General features: G+C 44.0%; 1 protein-coding gene across 2 annotated transcripts in view; it reads left to right on the top strand.

Moving 5' to 3' along the window:
* The window catches only part of ICA1L (islet cell autoantigen 1 like), an 804,678-nt gene that overhangs the window by 419,910 nt on the left and 365,984 nt on the right, over positions 1 to 18,784 (top strand). The gene's annotated exons all lie outside the window — the stretch shown is intronic.

The raw sequence follows: 18,784 nt of genomic DNA, 5'->3' as shown, positions 1-18,784 counted from the left end.
TTCCAGGTACAGCATGCTTTTAGGAGGACACGACTAGTTATAGGCAACTTCTTTTCTGAAGGGGACATCCAAGCATGGATCACTTTGCCATAGCAATCGACTCACAATGCATTCAGTGAAAAATACCTTTTGAATGGCCATGCCAAGAGGTTTTCGGTATGCATTTCCTGATTCCTCCGATACCCCTAAACAATGATGTGGCTTAGGCAGGCGCAATCCGCAATGGTCAAAATGGTGCTAATAGTGCCTGCCAGTTGCAACAATGGTTGGATAAATGTTTTTTTTGTATTCACATTTTTATTGGATTTATTATAGTACAACAATACATAAAAGTTTACAAAAACATGTGCATGGGCAGGCCAAGCACAACTCCAGTTTTTGCATTAGCTCCAAGAACCTTCCCCATATTCCATCATACAAGTTCAATTTCTTCCTTTTGCTCAATATTACCCTCTCCATTTGAGGTATTCTGCATAATTCATCAATCCATGCAGATCTGCTAGGCACTGTGACATTTTTCCAATCGCTCAAAATAATATTTTTTGCGGAGAGTGCCGTTCTAAAAAAAACCAGCACCTCTGTGGATAGCTAAAATCTTCCAATGGACAATCTTTCCCCAATATTATAGTCTGAGAGTCAAAATCGATATCTGTTACTAAAACTTGATTTGTGATTCTTGTGACTTCCAACCAAAATTATCTCACCTTTGAACAATCCCATATCATATGTTCGAATTTTCCTTCTGTGTGACCACAGCCCCAACAAACATTTGTATCACCCAAACCTCTCTCAAACAATTTCACAGGAGTCCAGCATACAATATTCAGTATTTTGACCTGGTGGGCCCTTTCCCCTAGATTCAGCAATGTCAAGGCAACATGTCCACATATCCTTTCAAATGTGCATTCTTGAAGGCCCTTTGTGGCAACCAAATTGTGGAATGGCAACCACCTAGGATCCTTCATCAGGTCCCAGATCCACTGCACCCCACTTAAGAACATTTCCGGCCAGAAAAGGGGTTTCCCGTCAATCTTCACAAATGGTTTTAACCAAACCGATGATCTTGCCGGAACAGCGTCCTGTTTTCCAGTCATCTCCTCCAATTTCCGCCATGTACTCCTTAAAATTCTGTTGCAGCTGATGCCAAATGACCCTTTATGTTCATGGACGTCAAAAGTGCCTCAGGAGATAGTGGCATGTTCAGGCTAATCTCTGCCCTTGTCCACTTGTCAGGCGAATTCTCCAGGAATGGTAATAGGTGGATTACAGAAAATGACAGATGATACAATGCAAAATCTGGGATCCCTAACCCCTCCCACCCCCCTCTCGCAAGGGAATTGTAACTTCCATAATTTCAGTTGTGGCTGTTTGTTTTCTCACAAGACATTTTGTAACAGACTCTCAATTTCCGTGAAATATTTATTTTTTATATGTAGAGGCAACATGCTCATCACATAGTTTAAGTGTGGTGCAGATTACATTTTGATGGCATTAACCTTCCCCCATAGAGAACTTTAAGTTGGACTGTCTTGCCAGTTCCATCTTCTACTTCTAAGTTATGCACTTCATGTTAACATCCACTATGTGACAAACTTCTTTTTCTAGCCAGACACCCAGGTATTTCATTTGTTTCCAGACACCATCGAAAGCCAAGCCTTGTGACACTAGTGCTGGTGCACGTAGATGAAGCCGGCATTACTTCAGATTTTACTCAATTGATTTTATATACTTAAAACGACTGAACACCTTCTATTTGCTGCATTAGAGCCAACGAACAGGAGTCCTAAGTCCATAGCACCAACAGCATATCATCAGTATAAAATCATACCTTCAACACATTTCTATACCTTACTCCTATCTTACCATCAGGTCTGATCCTCTCTGCCAATGGCTCCATCGCCAAAACAAAAAGCAGAGGCGACAGTGGACAACCTTGCCTTGTTCCGCAGCCCAGTTAAAACGGCTCAGAAGACCATCCGTTAGTATTCACAGCCGGCGTTGGCTTCAAATTGAGTAACGATATTCATTGTACGATATCTGTACCAAATCCATACTTTTTCAGACGTGTAAACCGGAAACTCCACTCATTTCTGTCAAAAACCTTCTCAGCGGATAAATATGTTGCAAATGTCACTGTATCCACAGAGGAAGCGTTCATACAATTCTGCTGACAGACAGGGGGCATTCCCTCCCATCCAGACATATACTGAACTTAGCTGCCGTCTCCTGAACCCTTACAGTATAGACACTTGAGTTTGCCATAAGACTATAAAGAGTTACTTAAAGCAAAAGGTTATTCCACAAAATCAGTGTTCCTTCAAATTTAGAATTCTCTGCATTTGGTGTGCAGAAAGGAAGCTTGGTCCTCAGATTTGTCAAAAAGAAGCAGTATTGGCACATTTGCCTCTTTTGGCAAGATATGGTTTGCAGTGCAACTGATGGGAAGGCCCCTTCCCAAACATCTTCTTTTAGGATTGGGCATACAAGTAATCAAAGATTTTTGGAGGGACTTAAAAAGGCGTTGCTTCTGGTTAGAAAACCATCGCCCCATAAGAACTTAATTTAATTCTGCCCGATCAAACTGGTTCTCCCGTCAAGCGATTGCACGGAATAGACTTGCAATTTAGTTAGCATTAATCACCAATAATTCAGCCAGATGGATGAGTACAAAACAGACATTGTATTTTCACAAGCTGTATCTTGTATTTCACAGGGACAGAGAAGCCCTTGGGAAACATCCCTTTTGTCTACCTTAGGTGGTCTTTGATTTCCCTGCATGTCTGACCATATTTCTTCTTTTCCTAGTAATTTGCCCACATTCAAATGGGGCCCTCAAATTGTATTTACACAGAATTAAAGACATTAGAAAAGGCAAGCATGCTACCATGCTAGTTTCATAGTATCAAATGCTAGATGGACCATTTTCTGCATTGCTCATTTCTAGCTGACACTAGTGCCGGACACTGGATGAAAAGCAGCAACTACAGCCATTGTCAGAATTGTACCTATAGCTGATAGTTGTAGCCTGGCGGTCTAGTTTCTTTACAGGGCACTACTGCCTGAACCCTCCGCGACCCAGGTAGGGCAAGCATTGCTGCATAACCTATTTGATTACAGGTTGGTTAACCTCAGAGTATTTGCAATGTTTCTCTGACTTGTTCTATCTTGTAAGAGTATGAGTGGTAGTGTATTTGCATGGTGGCTTTGATATGCCCTCATTTAAATAAGCTTGCTATTCAGCTCATTTTCAGGCTACCCTCGGCCTCCTCTTCTCCTTCCCTCATCTCAAACTGTCTTTCTGCTATCCAGGAATGGTGTGCTGCCAATGACCTCTGCCTTCATGCAAGTAAGACTGAGATTCTACTCATCGGCACACCCACTCCCTCCTTCCCTGCAGCTCTCTGGCCGGCCTATCTTGGCCCTCATCCTGCTCCTACCTGCAAGGCAAAAAACCTCGGTCATCTTCGACTCCACACTCTCTTTCTCTCCTCACATATCTGACGTCTCTAAGAAGTCACACTACCAGCTACACCTCCTCAGAGGTATCCTTCCTTTCCTCTCCTTCCCCCAGAAGCTCACTGTCTCTAGAGCCCTGGTTCTCTCGAAGCTGGACTACTGTAACAGCTGGACTACTGTAACAGCCTCTATCTAAATCTGCCTTCCTCTACTCTCCGCCCTTTGCAACTCATCCAGAACAGGACTGCGAGACTTGTCCTTGGCCTCAAGCCCAGGGACCGTATCTCTCCAGGACTGAAATCACTACACTGGCTCCCAGTGGCTGCGAGGATTAAGTTCAAAACCCTCTGCATTGTTCACAAGGCCTTCTGGGGCATTGGGCCATAATACCTTAAACTCTCTCTTCCTAAATATCTTCCTTCTCGAGCTCTTCGCTCATCTGCCTCCATCTCCCTCAGTATCAGCCGCTTATCCAAGCAACGAGTTGGGGGTAGATCTCTCTCCGCAGCAGGGGCCCCCCTCTGGAACAGCCTTCCTGCCTCCCTGAAACTTGAGGAGAACCATCTCTGGTTCCGGAAGCACCTCAAAACCTTCCTCTTTGCCTCTGCTTTCTCTCCACCTCTCCCCTGCTAAAATTACTGAAACTGCACTGAATCTGCAATTGGGCCACTCACCGAACTCGGTCCTTGGCCCAGCCACTCTCCCCTGCACTGCCTCCCTGGCAACCCCTGCACTGTGGGACTGTCTCTGTATCCCTACAGCCACCATCCCCAGCACTTGTCTGCACTTGCCACTAGCTGGCCCTTATTATTTATCTTGTTATTTTACTAACCCTGTACTGCACTTCCCCTCTCCCTTTCCCCCTTGCACTTTTCCCCTCCCCTCTACCCTTGAGCTTTTGCGATCTGAATGACACCTGGCCTAGTAGGATTGTTGTCTGTCTCCCCTTGTTCCCCCCTGCCTCGTCGCGCCTTGAAACACTTGTGTATAGGTGCGTTATAAATGCCATATCATATCATATATTCAAATGTTTATAATGAAACTCTCAGGACTGAGAAGGTGGAGTTACTTGTAATTCAAGTTCTACATCATAGGTGTCTTTATAATCATAGAAAACCCTGCCCTACCATGACTGGGAGATTAGCAGTTGTCTTTAACGCTACTTGTATTGTACGTGGTCACTATAAAAGTGAACCGAGGGCTGTTACTGCATTGAATTATGGGGCTCTCTCGGAGCCATGCTTTTTTAAAAGGTACACAATCATCTACTGGGCATTAAATGGCATACTAATTTTGTTCATTTCACATCAACTGCCTGGCCTGTTTTTGTTCATTTTATTCAGAAATAAATGCTTCAACTGAAAAAAGTAAGGGAAGTGTAGTTTTGTAAATGTTTTGCTTATTTATAATTTGCAAAATTTGTAAGAAAATTCCTTCAAACTCACTGTGCTATGGGATCACATTCAAGGGAGCTATTATAATGTTTATGATAACAATGAAGTTTCCGTTGATGGAGAACAATGATTACAAGTAAAGGACTTTACCTTCTCGATCGTTACTCTTTTGGGGCCGCCAAGGTGTACAGGGTGCTAGATTACCACCTTTCAAAATGTGATCATATACCTTGTTACAAAAAACATTGTAGGGTGGGCACCACCTAAACAGGTCTGAATGGTAATCTCCTATTAAACTCATCCATATGCTTAAATAAAGCACTACAGATAAGCCCAAGGCAACTTGGGTTCATAGAACAACAGACAGAAAACCGAGAATCCTTTCAGAGTACTGCTTGCTCACCAAATGTACCTAATGATACGCCCATTTAACAAAATGTAGTCCATAGTAAAGAAATTGGTGTGATCCAAAAAGCTTGGTTTTTAATCATATTTTTTTCCAGTGAGATTTCCTCTATGTTGCTCCTTTTCAAAGTAAAGGAAGAAGGTGACCACTTTGGATGACTCCCTCACATGGTTCGGAACCTATTGCTGGCAGCGAGAGCATTCCGAACCTTACACTGGCAGCAACCACAGCTCCCACCAGAATGTGAACAGGTCTGTAAAGAGAAAGAGATCTACGACACAGATAGCATCCCAGCAATGCTTCAAGAGGCTTATACTCGAGCAAAGGAGAGACTAGGAGGCAATGGACTTAAAGTAGCCAGAGGGCAGAATTATGCTTGTCCAGAACTTTAGTGTGATGAGGGTGCTTTCTTGGAACACCCGACGCCACTCACACCACCGAAACCCTGATGGGCTTTGGGATCAGCTGGAACTATACAATTTAGTAATGCTGCATGAGACATGGGTCATCTGCCCATTAATTAGTGATGGAAGGAATCTGTGGCCATTCATGGCAATGCAAGTTCCACTTGGTGACTAAAGGGTGGGCTGCTTAATAGTGCAAAGAACCATCTCTCGTTGGTCACCTTGATTGAAGAGCCTAACATCTTGGCAAGTTTGGTAAAGGGGCATTGCATGGGGGGCCATCCAGCTATGATTGCCATTAACATCTATGATCCACCAGGGATTATGGCACAGATCAGTGAACTGTTGGGGAATCCCAAAATTAAAGCACTATCGATCCTGATCGCTGGGGATTAACTATCGACTAACCAGGAACCTGAGCGGCAAAGAGCTTTAGATATTCCGTCGGCAGAAATTAAACTAACTAACTTCTATAATAAAGGCCTCAAATGAGGTGATTTCATGATAAAGTCTGGCTTTCTGATGATAAATGAAGTAGTCAAGATGATACCCCAGGAGAATACACTAGAGTGTCTACCCGCTGTGCTACTACATTGACGACTATTTTATACAAGTAAGCTTCTTTCATCTGGTGGCAACCCTTGACACCAAAGCTAGCGTGGCTAGTGACCACTCTGTCCTTGATTTGACGCTCTTTTAAAGCGAGCGATGTCCGGAACCTGCAGCCCATACTGGCCAGATTGATATAAATTCTGGGGTTAAAAGACTTTGATGTAACACACAAGATCTGGAGAAAGCCGACACAATTTTTAACCACTGTAATGGTTATCTATTGGTCCAGGCTAGGTGGATAAACTCTGGACGGACTTCTACTGTTTTTTTGAACAATTCAGCAGTTAGTACCGAAGGCAACACCAATTATTTAAAAGACTACTTTCAGAGGATTGAGAAGTTAACACAGGCCACCCGTCCGAGATGTACAGATAGGTTTCGATGAGACTATGAGAGGCACTAACAAACCTAGTTTCAATGCCATCATAAGAGACAAAAAAAGGAAATTAAGAAGTGACCTATGCTACATCATCGGCAAGAGGTTAGATCCAATACAGATTGCCAGGAACAGCAAAACTTTGAAAAGGAACTAGCGCACCTGGCTCTGCTCCTTTCGCAGAGAGGAGAAACTGGAGAATTGGACGCTACCCCTATTTGCAATTAACTTGAATGATACTAGAACATTTTGGATACTTGTGAACTGTCAGGCTGACTCACGAATTGTGACAGCAGGGGCGTTGGTGGAAGCATGGAATGAACACATCTTGGCATATTTGGATAAAGGAACTCACATTGAGTGCAGTTGCCCATGGTCTAATGCGCAGTGGCAATATAAAGGTAACGTCAGCCGGGTGACAAAAATCAACAGCAGCAAGTGGTCACTGCACTAGGTCTGGATTGGAATCTGCATGGCATTGCTAAAGAGCAACCCAGAGAGGTGGGCCTTAATACTCCATTCCCTATTTGGGACAATCAGATGTGCTGAGCAAATACCACCTACCTGGAGGCACACAAATATTGTGCTGGTATACAAACATGGACCCCATTAAGTGCCAGCAATTTGAGATATGCTTGATACACCAGGGATAATCTTGGCGAAAGTGCTACTGGGAGAATTAGAATCATGGGCAGCGAGAAAAACATTCTGCCATTCAACCAATTTAGGTTAAGGAAATTGTGCTCCACTGTGGAGAACTTGAAGATTCTAACCACTCTTATTGAATCTGCTTGGGCAACCCGGAAGCAGACAATAAATGCAACATTTGTAGATTATAGCGCTGCATTCAATACTGTATGCAGGGCTACTTTGGGTATTAAGCAGGATTCATGGGGATTACCCAAAGGACTACTGAACATCTTCAGCAGCCTTTACCTGGATACTACCATTCAGGTTAGAACGAGCGGCATTGGCATGCTCACCCCACCTATAAACACTACGGGTTTGAAGCAGGGGTGCGTGCTGGCACCGCTATTGTTTAACTTGTACTTGGCAGATTTATCCTTGCCCCTGACTAAGAAGTTAACGTGTGTGCCCAAATTGGGAAATGTTCTTTTACACTGGCTAGGATATGCGGACGATCTTGTGCTATTTAATCTCGCAGCAAAAACAAAGAGGTGATGGCTGGAAGGTTTAGAATGACTCTTAACCACTGGCATTGCTCTGGGCAACCCTCCAGACCATTGTTTCCTCACCTGCCAAGCCATTACAGAAAGGGAAAGACCATATGCAAATCAGGCTTGGTCCCACCCCAAAAGGGGCAGTCCAGCCCAAACTGCTAGGTCACATCCCTTCTGCACGAGACCACAAGCATCCCCAAAACATGTTTCGGCCTCATCAGTGAGGAGTAGCTTGGACCTCTAGGGCCAGCAGGCACGGGACCCACGTCTGGACATACCCGTTTCACTCGGGGGGACAAAGCAAAATCAAAGAGGTAATGGCTGGAAGGTTTTAATCTCACCCCAGCCGGCCTGAAAGATCATATGGAACTATTGTATTCCTTTGCCAAGGATCATGATCTGTTCATGTATTTGAATAAAACTAAGGTCACAACCTTTACTGGGTCTAGCCGTGGCTAAAGGAAAAGTCACAGGGGGTTGCTGAGTATACATACTTAGGGGTAATCTGTGACTCTAAATTAAACTGGGGGGGGCGCACATTTGCCAGCTTGAGGGAGAAATTCTACTGCAACAAGGGGTGATACGTTGATTTGCGAATACCCATGGTGGTTACTCTTGCAGCATTACAAATAATATACCTCATGAAGCTACAGCCCAAACTGCTGTATGGGGGCTTGTCTTGAGCCAGGAAGAGAGGGAAGGCAGTACCTCGGTTAGAAAGCAAATGCCTGAGAACTGTTCTGCATTTAACACAAACTACACCTCTGGAGTTCATCCTATGGGAACTGAATATACCTGCAGCCAGCGTGACTTTGTTAAAGCAAAAAGTAATCTTCTATTGCAAACTTAGATTGGAGGGAAATTAATCATGGAAAACTGCCTTGGCTACTGTCAGCAAGGTGCATGCTGGCAATCAGAATAAATGCGCTTGTGCCACCATGTGCAATTTTGGGCTAAAAATTTGCAGAATTTATGCAATGGCCTCCTGATAGTGCAGTCCCTAAACTATCGCAATAGAAATGCTTATCAACGTTTTTAAGATGTTGGATAGAGAACAGACCTGGATGGGCCTAGCCTCCAAGAGTAGCAGCAAGGAGTATATCAATGCACAATACATTGGCCCAGAAATGGGGGCATACATCGAAGGCTTTCCCAATAAAGCAATTGGAGATTCATATATGTGGATCAAATATTGCCTAGTGGAAACGTGGGACAGGGTGGACGCGGGCAGGCAGATACCTAAATATAAAAGGAATTGACGATTCTGCAGCGGTGACTACACTGAAAGAGCTAAACATCTATTATGTGCATGTAATACGATTGCAAGAGACAGGCGGAGAGCGCTAATTGCGCTGGGTAGACATATGCAGGACACGGAAAAGAACTTTGGCAGCACTATTTAGATCGAAATGATATTTCCTTGATCTAGCATCTAACTGTTCTCTGGAGGCTAATTAACTTTTCCCTAAAAGAAATGGGAACTACTGGAGTCTAATGGGAACATTAAGGAACGTGGACATTGTTGATAAATACTTGTATTCTTTTATAAAAGGCCAAAGATTGGCTGTATTACAGTAAAGAAACAAAAAAGAAAAGTGCAGCCAGAAACCGATATAGAGATAGTGACATCGACGGAGAGAGGCAGGTACAAACTCCATCATTGTGACATAGCCATCCATGTACAATGCATTCATGGCAAAGAGAGAGAGGGACTTGGGAATTTGATTTTTGTGTTGCTTATAGCAAGAAAAGGGCAGGTGCAGGCACAAAACCATAGCTTGTGACCACTGTTTTGCCAACTTTATGATGCACTAGTGAGCCTACGATACTCTAAGCTTGTTATTCGCAGCTTATAAAATGAAAACTGTGTTTCGGGTTTACACGTTTGTCAAGTGTTGGAAACCCAAATAAAAATGTATTTAAAAAAAAAAAAGAAATCCAGTTTTTAGGGAATTTGATTGGAAATTCATCAAAGCCATCTAGTTCTCTAAATCCTTCACGCAAGCACTTAGAATAAAAATATCCTCAGCCAATGATGCTCTACAATATAAATGAATATCATCTACATATTGATGCAAACTCATTCCATACTTTGAAATATCTTCACCCAAAGACTTAACATACAAAATAAAAGAAATGGGAGACAAAATTGAACCCTCGGGAAAACCTCAGATGATAGAAGGCCTCTTTAAAAGTATGGGGGCGCGGATGAAAAGTGGTTGGTTGTAATGTAATTCCTGCCATTTTTTCCCACACCACCAAATTATAATTTTTTGCGGAATTACTGCTGGCGGAATGACTGTACAATAAATCCACTGACCTTCTGAGGAAAAGTGGCAAATTCACCTCCAGCTTGTTGCTGGAGGTAGATCCTCCACTCTACCTCCAGAAATAATCTGATTTACTCCACAGTAATACTGTCCGTGGTAAATCTGCCAAAAATCCCCATTGATTGCTATGAACTCCAAAAATGAGGAATTACACCACTCTACCACCACTTGTAACCCTGTGATAAACCCACTGGACAAGCGGCGGTAACCGATTTTGGTGGCAATTCAGTGGATTAACCAACGGATTATGGCCAAAATCGGAATGAAGTCCAGAGGTTGGAAAATATCTAAAATACTGCATTTGTACATAATGTGATGTGGAGATGATATAAGTGCAGAATCGGTCCAGAACAATCCTTCCAAACCCATTCAGGCAGCGAAAATGGACACTAAAGCCTCATGAAGGACAGTGTGAAACGCTGCTGACTTGAAATGTTGCGGGTTCAATGCCCTGAAATTAATGAAACACGGATTTGTAGGAAATCAAAAGCTGATGTCTGGCAATGTGTTCAGCCGATTGTAGCATCAACACCATCTCCAAAATATTGTCCAAAAATGAGTGACTAGTTAATGGCCTGAACACTAGAATGCAAAGATGTATTTAATGGTGAAATCAATCTTATCTTCAAATAAGATGGGGACCATCTGAACATCTGCTGAGTTAAAAAAATGAATCTGAGTACGAAGTGAAATGAGCGCTGTGCAAGGGAATACCCTTCCATAATTGATGGGAATGGGGTCATCACAATAAAAACAAGGCCTTAATAAATAAAAAATTAGGCTTTTATATAACTCTTCATGCCGGGGTCCAGCCTCTAAGCGTGGGACTGGGTATCGAAACCATGTTGCTCAGTGTTGTTTTGCTTCTTAGATAGTATGTTGCCCCTGGATTACCTCTTCCGGGCCCAAGAATAAACCAAGAATTGTTGCCATATCTCCAACAAAGAGAAGGGAAAAAGACTTCCAACATGACACCTACTAAGAAGTACGGAGAGAAAGTGGAGATGGAAGAACCTTGCTGGAGAGATCTTTCTTAATATTGCTTATCTTTTCAGCAAAAAAGGTGTCGCATTTACCACAGCTATCTTCAGACAGCAAGACTTCTGATCTAGAAAAGGCATTAAAAAGTGGCAAACTATTCTAAATAAACTCTTGGGATGTGAGCAGGCTTTTAAAATAGTCTGAGTATAATAGTTTTAGCAGAATCTTTCTCCTCGCTGAAGGCATTTCCATTGTTTGTTTTTCAAAGTGACTAACAAATCTTTATTTTTTGGTGGTCTTAAAGGAATTCCAGGGATTGTATTTGCACTTAAGTCTTTTCTATACTAAATGAGCAAACTCACTAATTTACTCACAGATGATCATAAACTGTATTGAATAAATAATTGCTTTCACGCTTGTAGAAAGACAAGCACCTATATCAAAAGCATCTTGAAGTAGTTAAACAGGATTGACAGTATTACAAGTAGCCCAAGATGGAACCATATGTTGATCAAGTACAAGAATATTGAGAATAAAAATGAAAAGGAATCAAAATATGATCAAACCATTCAATTTCAACAGAAGATTGGGGAATGAAAAAATCCAGAGCAAAAATCAAATTCAAATGGTACATCGAGATTGAATCAGACCTTGCACCCTTTGTAGAAAGTTAAGACGTGACAAAAGATGTAGAAACCTGGAAAGAGATGAAGAAAAGGACTCAACATTATGTAGATTAAAATGTCCTAAAGAGATTCCAAAATGGCCACTGTACTGGGAGGACGTATCCTATCACGCACTCCAGCGAGGTCTACTGCAGCAGGCCCCCTCGGCCACCTACAGAGATACGAATTACACCCACAACCATCCGCAACAGGGAGATGGCCATCAGCAGCCGACGAGAGTCCTGACTGCTCAGCAGCCACATAACATTGGTGGTGCCCAGGAGAAAGCAGGGTTCCATGTAATAATGTCGCCACAAAAATCTCGCCATGCAAAAATATCGCCACATAATGGCCGTTTTTTGTGGCAACATTATTGCATGGAACATGCGAGGGACACCCCCGCAACCCCCAAACTTTTTTTTTTGTTTAAAAAAAAAAAAATGTTTTGCCCCTGTCCCCATATATATGGTCACCCAAATAATATCGCCATGACAGTTTCCCGGCGATATTATTTACAGCGACCATATATATGGAGATATTACCTGATACCGAAAGCAGCACCAATATCGGGCTGAGTCACCAACACACCTGATCTTAACGGGGCACTAGACTTCGGTGGGGGGCCCCTCTCCCCCAAACCCCCGCCAGCCACAGCCATGTGACTCGTAAGCTTGCAGAGAGGAGGGGAGGAGAGGCGAACCGTGCAGCGCTGGAGGCGCCCTCCCAGTGGAACGCAGAACCTGGGACCATTCCCGGGCTCCCAAGGTTGAGGCCAACGGAGCGGCACCAAGAGTGCAGGGAAAGCGGAAGCAGCAGACCTCACTTAACGCTGGATCTTTCCAGGTGCAGAGGAGATCCGGGCATGGCGGTGAATAAAGACTCTGAGGACGGTAAGGAGGAGGAGCCAACTCTATGGAGCATCAGGGAAGGCCTAGGGAGTTCGGGAGAACGGCATCAAGGACCCAGACCCTAGAGGTGAAAAGCAGAGACTGCCCTGGAGGGAGGATCCTACCAAACAGAGGGGGGGTTCAACCAGGAGGGGCCACTATTTGCTAGTAGAGCGGGCACACAGATACCCCTCCCCCTAGATTTGGAAACATCCGCTTGCTAAAGACCCACAGAAGGCAGGGAGAATCTAACTGGTTGGCCCCAGAGAAACAACTGGCTCACAATTGAGAGGACTGATTGGATTGAACTAGGTACTTTACCAGCACGAGGGAGCTAGCAACAAAATGTGGTGCAGAGAAGGGAGAATAGGTGCATCAAAGGGGCTCCAGACCATTGGCCCTTGTGCATTGAGGAAGATCAAGATAACGCAACCCCCCGCGGCCTGGGTCGAGAGAAGAGGCCCAAGTGATGGTGGCGGGAGAACCCACTCAGGAACCTCACCCAAGCATCGGCCAGTGGCATTACGCAGTAGGAAGGTGAGGGAAGGAGCAGAATCCCTTCAAATGCCAGGAGCGAGAGGTAAAAATCTGCCGGCCAAAAACAAGCCGTCCCTGGGTCAAAAAGGGGGCCAATTAGAACGCTCTTGGGGCCAGATTCAAGGATAAGGGCTCCCCCGAGACACAGAGGCTATGCCGAAGGAGATGAATGAGGGAGACGATACCCACACTATGTCCCTGAGTAAAGAAGACCTATTGGAATGCCTGAAGGACCTAGAAGAAAGAATGATGAGCTCCATTCAGGACCAATTTGTAATAATGAGAGATGCTATGTGAAGCTCCCTGCAGGAAGTGACACAGGAGATCAATGACCTGGGAGTCTTTCAAGTATCTCTGAAGAGGTCAGGCAGAATAGCGAACTTCTGGAACAGATGGCCAAGGTGACGAATAACCTGGAAATACAGGCGGAAGACCTGGAGAACTGGTCCCGCAAGTCAAACATCTGCGTGAAGGGCCTATGCGAATCCACGGAGGACCGTGAATTGAAGAGCACGATGCAACAATGCTTCAGGAGTTTATTGATGGACACTCTCCCTGAAGATATCTTAATAGACCGCATACACAGAGTGGGTCCCAAAAGGTTGGGCCCAGGGCTGAGACCACAAGATGTCCTGCTGGCACTAACATCTTATGCTGCGAAAGAAAGTATACTGCGCACAGCAAGGTCACATACAGATATCACAGTAACAGCGGTTTCAAGATTTAGCACTAACCACACTACAGAAACGAAGAGAGATGCAGCCAGTAACAAAAGTGCTCAAAGCCAAACAAATCGCATACAAATGGACCTTACCCGAATGCAAAGAGCCGGTAGAGAAAGAAGACCACAAGGGCTCCTGGCAAGAAAGGGGTATCAGGACTCCAAGATTGAAATTACATCCTACCCCCCCAAGCGTAGATCCAGGATGGGATGGGACTGCGACTAACTGTGGGCAGAAAATGGCGAGGTGGCAACACACCGAAAGCCGATTTGGGAGTGGATGTTGGGGAGATTGGAAGGTCCTCTGGGCCAAGCCGCAGGAGAGATGGCAGACTGTTATGGAATCACTAGAATGGTGTAGTTCATCCTTTGTGGGGACAATCCCAGGGTTATACCAGGTCTGATACCTCAGGTTTGTAACTGGGGAGGTTCTTTGGGCCACAGGCCCTGACCAGCGAAGGGGGGAGGTAGGAGGCTGGGGGGGGGGGGGGGTTGAGGGGGAGGGGAGTGAGACAGAATGGGAGGCAGGAGGGGGGCCAACAAGGGCAGTGAGGGAGGAGGGGGGCAACAAGGGCAGGGAGTAGGGGTGCAGCAGGGGCAGTTAGGGGGGGCCCACACATCAGAGGGGTTAGATCATATATTACACCAAGAAAGCCGAGGAGAATGATTATGGAGAATACACAAAGTGGGAAAGATGGCCATCCCAGTACTATCCTATAATGTCGGGGGCATCCACTCCCCAGTCAAACATGAGAAGTTAGAAGGGCAGGTGAATCGCAATACGGCCGATATATTGATGCTACAAGAATCCCACATAAAGAGACAAGATAAATTTAATACCTCGTTTTCACCACTTTTCTAAATTGTACCAACCGAATGCACAAGGGAAAACGGCAGGGGTGCTGATCGGTCTTAGAGACTCACTACAGGCAAAGGTAATCCAGCTCAAGAAGGATCACCAAGGGCAGTATGTTTTCCTACAAATATAAATTGAGTGAAGGACATTGACCCTGGCCACGATATACTCCCCCCTAACATGGGCCAAGAAAAATTCCTTCGAGGTACTATACAGAAACTAGAACACTTTGCGGTGGGGGAGAGCATTCTAACAGGCGACCTAAATATAGCATGAGTCCCTGACATAGACAGAAGCGTGGGTAGAAACCAAGGCAACCGGCCAGGATCCAAGACTCTGAGAGATGTCTTCGACAACCTCACACTAAAGGACATGTGGTGACATAAAAAGAGCAAGGAAAAGGGCTAACACATGTTTCTCCACGCCAACCTCACTATGCACAAACAAATAGCAACTCTCTCCTCGTCCACAGCCTACATAGCTAAACTTATCGCACTTAGCCGCCAATTTCTTACCCCAACAAATTGCATAACCTTGGCCAGAGCACTGACTGATTTTAACGAAATTGTACTACTGTAACATCCTCTTCATAGGAACCTCCAAAACCAACGTGAATAAACTCCAACTTTTACAAAACAAAGCCTTTAGAGCGGCTCTAGGCATAAAGAAATCCGACCATATATCTAGCATCAGAAGAGAAAACCATTGGCTGCCAATTGAAGCAAGAACCATCTTCAAAACACTCAGCACAGTCTACAAATGCATCACCAATAAAGCGCCTAGCTACCTCAACAACACTATCAAGAAAGAAATCTCCTGCAGGACATTGAGTTCTAATAAACTGGCCCTCTTGCAAGTTCCTCACTACAAATACAGTAGAGCAGGAGGAAGTAGCTTCAAAGTCCTAGCCCCATCGCACTGGAACGTACTACCCATTAGCATCAAAAATGAGGACTCCCTACCAAGATTCAAAAAAGCACTGAAAACCTGGCTATTCAATAAATATTAACCCTCACCAGTCCTACTCCACCTTAGTACTAGAATGCTTCAGATTACCGCCTTTCTTTGAACCAAAACACTAAATGTAATCCCATGGCCGGCATGTACCTCCAGGGGTCACCTCTTGATCTGCAACCAGTGTTCAAACAAAGTGTGACCTACTACTGTGACCGACTGTATCTTAGTATAAGAAATGTTATCCCATGACTTATTACAATTCAGGATAAAAATGTTCTATATGATTGTAACTGTAACACTGTATAAAAATGCCACAATGTATATGACATTTCGCCGTGATACCAGCGGGTCTGGCCGAGTAACAAATGTAATAAATAAATAAATATCAAACTATGTCTAGAATAGATTATGTGGGGACACTGTGTTGGATATATTTACCCACTCAGCGGTTCTTCCCCCACATCACCAAACTGCACTACAGCAGAACCAGCAAAATGGCTGTGCTGGCTCCTTTGAGCACCAGGGCCTTGCCTCAAAACTGCATTTTGCAGCTACACAAGGATGGCTGCACTGTTTTGCCAAACGGCATTGGGCAAGTTGGAAGAGGGAGCACCCCGAGAAAGGCTGCCTGGGTGGGTTCTTGTGTGTACTAAAGAAGTAAAGTGAAAAGCTGCGCTGCTTTGCTGCTACCCCAAAGTTTCCCCCCAAAGAAGGGAAATGTTTTACATTTAAAATGATGCTGGTCTAATGCTCTTCATCTGTTCTACATTACTCTGCTTTTATCAGTAAGGCCCTCCCATGCCCATCCATATTCAGATTGTGCCCCAGCTGGAGAGAGCATTATTCTTGAATGGCAGGCTTTGTCAGACCAAGTCTGGGAAAACAACAGAAGCTACTTTCAGCTGCACGGAAAAACGCTTGAGCTACACAATGTCAACAATCACTGCTTCAAAAGAAACCCTATCTCTAAGGGCATATGTCAGTTTCAGTGGATCTGTGTCTTAAACAGATTGCTGTACAAGTAAAACTAACTAGGGCTGCAAAACCATGTGAGAAATTCAGATGGAAGAGAAAACATTTTGAAAGGGACACATCAGCAGACTTCACCACATGTTTAAATGTGCTTTTGCAAAATAAGAAAAAAACCTGTTTTAAATGTGTATGTTGGATAAGGCCCTCTCCTGGCCTAACAATGTAAAGCGGTTTTTGCTGGGAAACATATATGGGATGTTTTATTTCAATAGGCTTCCTTCTGATTCAGAATAAACTAAAGAATGAAATGCATTGGTTTGACTGAGGAAGCTCCAGAACAGGTTTTTCTGCTGTCTAAACTGAGGCCTTCCCCCAAAAGGAGCCACCATAAAACTTCTGGGACACACGCATGTTAATTGCTACCTTTGAAAACTTTGAATGGACCAAGACAAAGAAATGTCACACGCTCGTCAGACATTTGTCTGGGCTTCAGCTAGAGACAATAGATCTGGCACCCCTATGTGTGAAGTCAGGGAAGTGGCAATAAACATTCAAACTGGGAAACCCCCATGGCCACCCTGGGCTGAAACTGACACTTGGTGGTATCTGAAAAAAAAAATTGCCCCAGTTGAAGGTCAAAGGCTGACCATCTGTCTCAAAATACTATTTGATGCATAAACTTTTAAGACTGTTAATTTTGTAACTGGACAGCGCAGAAATGTAAAATTTATACAGTATGTGATTTTCGTGGCTCCTAAACAAGGTATTGCAGCCGTCCATAGCAGGTATGGGACATAAACGCCAGGAGAATGTAAATCATGGGGAAAGTACATATGGTGGAACATTAAAAATGTATAGAAATATGCCCTATGATAATATGCATATACACCTAAAAGTGTGGGAATTTGGGTGAAGAGGTTCTCACTAAAATCGCGAAAAACTATTAGAGCAAAACAATGGCGTACAGACCTTGGAGTTGGACTGCCATGCTCTGCATAAAATATTTAATCTGCTTATGGAATTTGTTAATATCCCACAACTGTACAAATGTGTAATTTATGTTAAGGATGATTTTTGGCAAAAAGGACTGTGGGAAGGCTTTGTACCTCATAAAACACAAACCCCTAAACTGAGTCCCCTCCTAGAGGAGGCTGACCTATCTGGTGTTTGGGGGTAGGTCTAGCTTAGTTCTGCCCAACAATAAACCGGTGATGTCACCTGCTTTTATATTAAGGGTGGGAGCTCACAGGGACAGAGAACACTTTCTCCTGAATTTCCAGCGCATGCGTATCCTGACATTTCAGGTCCACCTTTTCAAGATTCCAGACTCTACTACAAGGCCAAAGCATAGCTGATCCTATCCCAGCAAGGCCATTGATCCAGAAAACCCCACTAAAATCCCAATAATCAAGGGCAAAAGCTGTCTGACTTTTGGGAAGCGTCCTGTGACCAGACTGGTTTTTTGCCCACTCCCTGCATGCCCGCTGTACCCTTGCCATCATCCAGTCACCCGACTTGCCCAGCCGTTTGCTTTTAGGAGTGTTCGCCTGCTATCCTGTGACCAAAGCTTTTGAGTCCAGAGCCGGTTGACTGTCCAAGTCCAAACTCAAGTGTGGATTGTGAGTATTTTCCCATCCCATAGCCACACATGGTCTACCCATCTTGATACTTTGCCTTTGTTCTACTTTTTAAGTTATCCTATCCATACCCTGATACCTTGTTAAAACTGTTAGAATTCTCTGTGCATTTTGTCATTGATCTCCAAGCGTTAGCACCACTTTTCTCTTCATTTCTGTCTTGCATAGATCATACGTCCTTAGCAATATTTTGATTAAATTAATTCATTTTTCCTAAAGAAAAAGGGTACACTGCGTGAAGGGTTACAACTGCAGCGTAACTTTTATATTCACGGGTGGCGTTTTTTTTTTCTAGCCATTAAATCTTGTCTAAGTAAAACTTGTCCTTTTTCTTTCAAAACCTATTTTCGCTTTTTCACTGCTTTATTTTCCTAAAATCAAACCTCGTTTCACATTGGAAATCTCATCCAAT

This window comes from Ambystoma mexicanum, chromosome 9 (assembly GCF_040938575.1).
Source record: "Ambystoma mexicanum isolate Mex_15411 chromosome 9, UKY_AmexF1_1, whole genome shotgun sequence".
Classification (NCBI taxonomy): domain Eukaryota; kingdom Metazoa; phylum Chordata; class Amphibia; order Caudata; family Ambystomatidae; genus Ambystoma; species Ambystoma mexicanum.
Note: the sequence above shows the minus strand (reverse complement) of the source record. Positions and strands in the feature narration are given on the sequence as shown.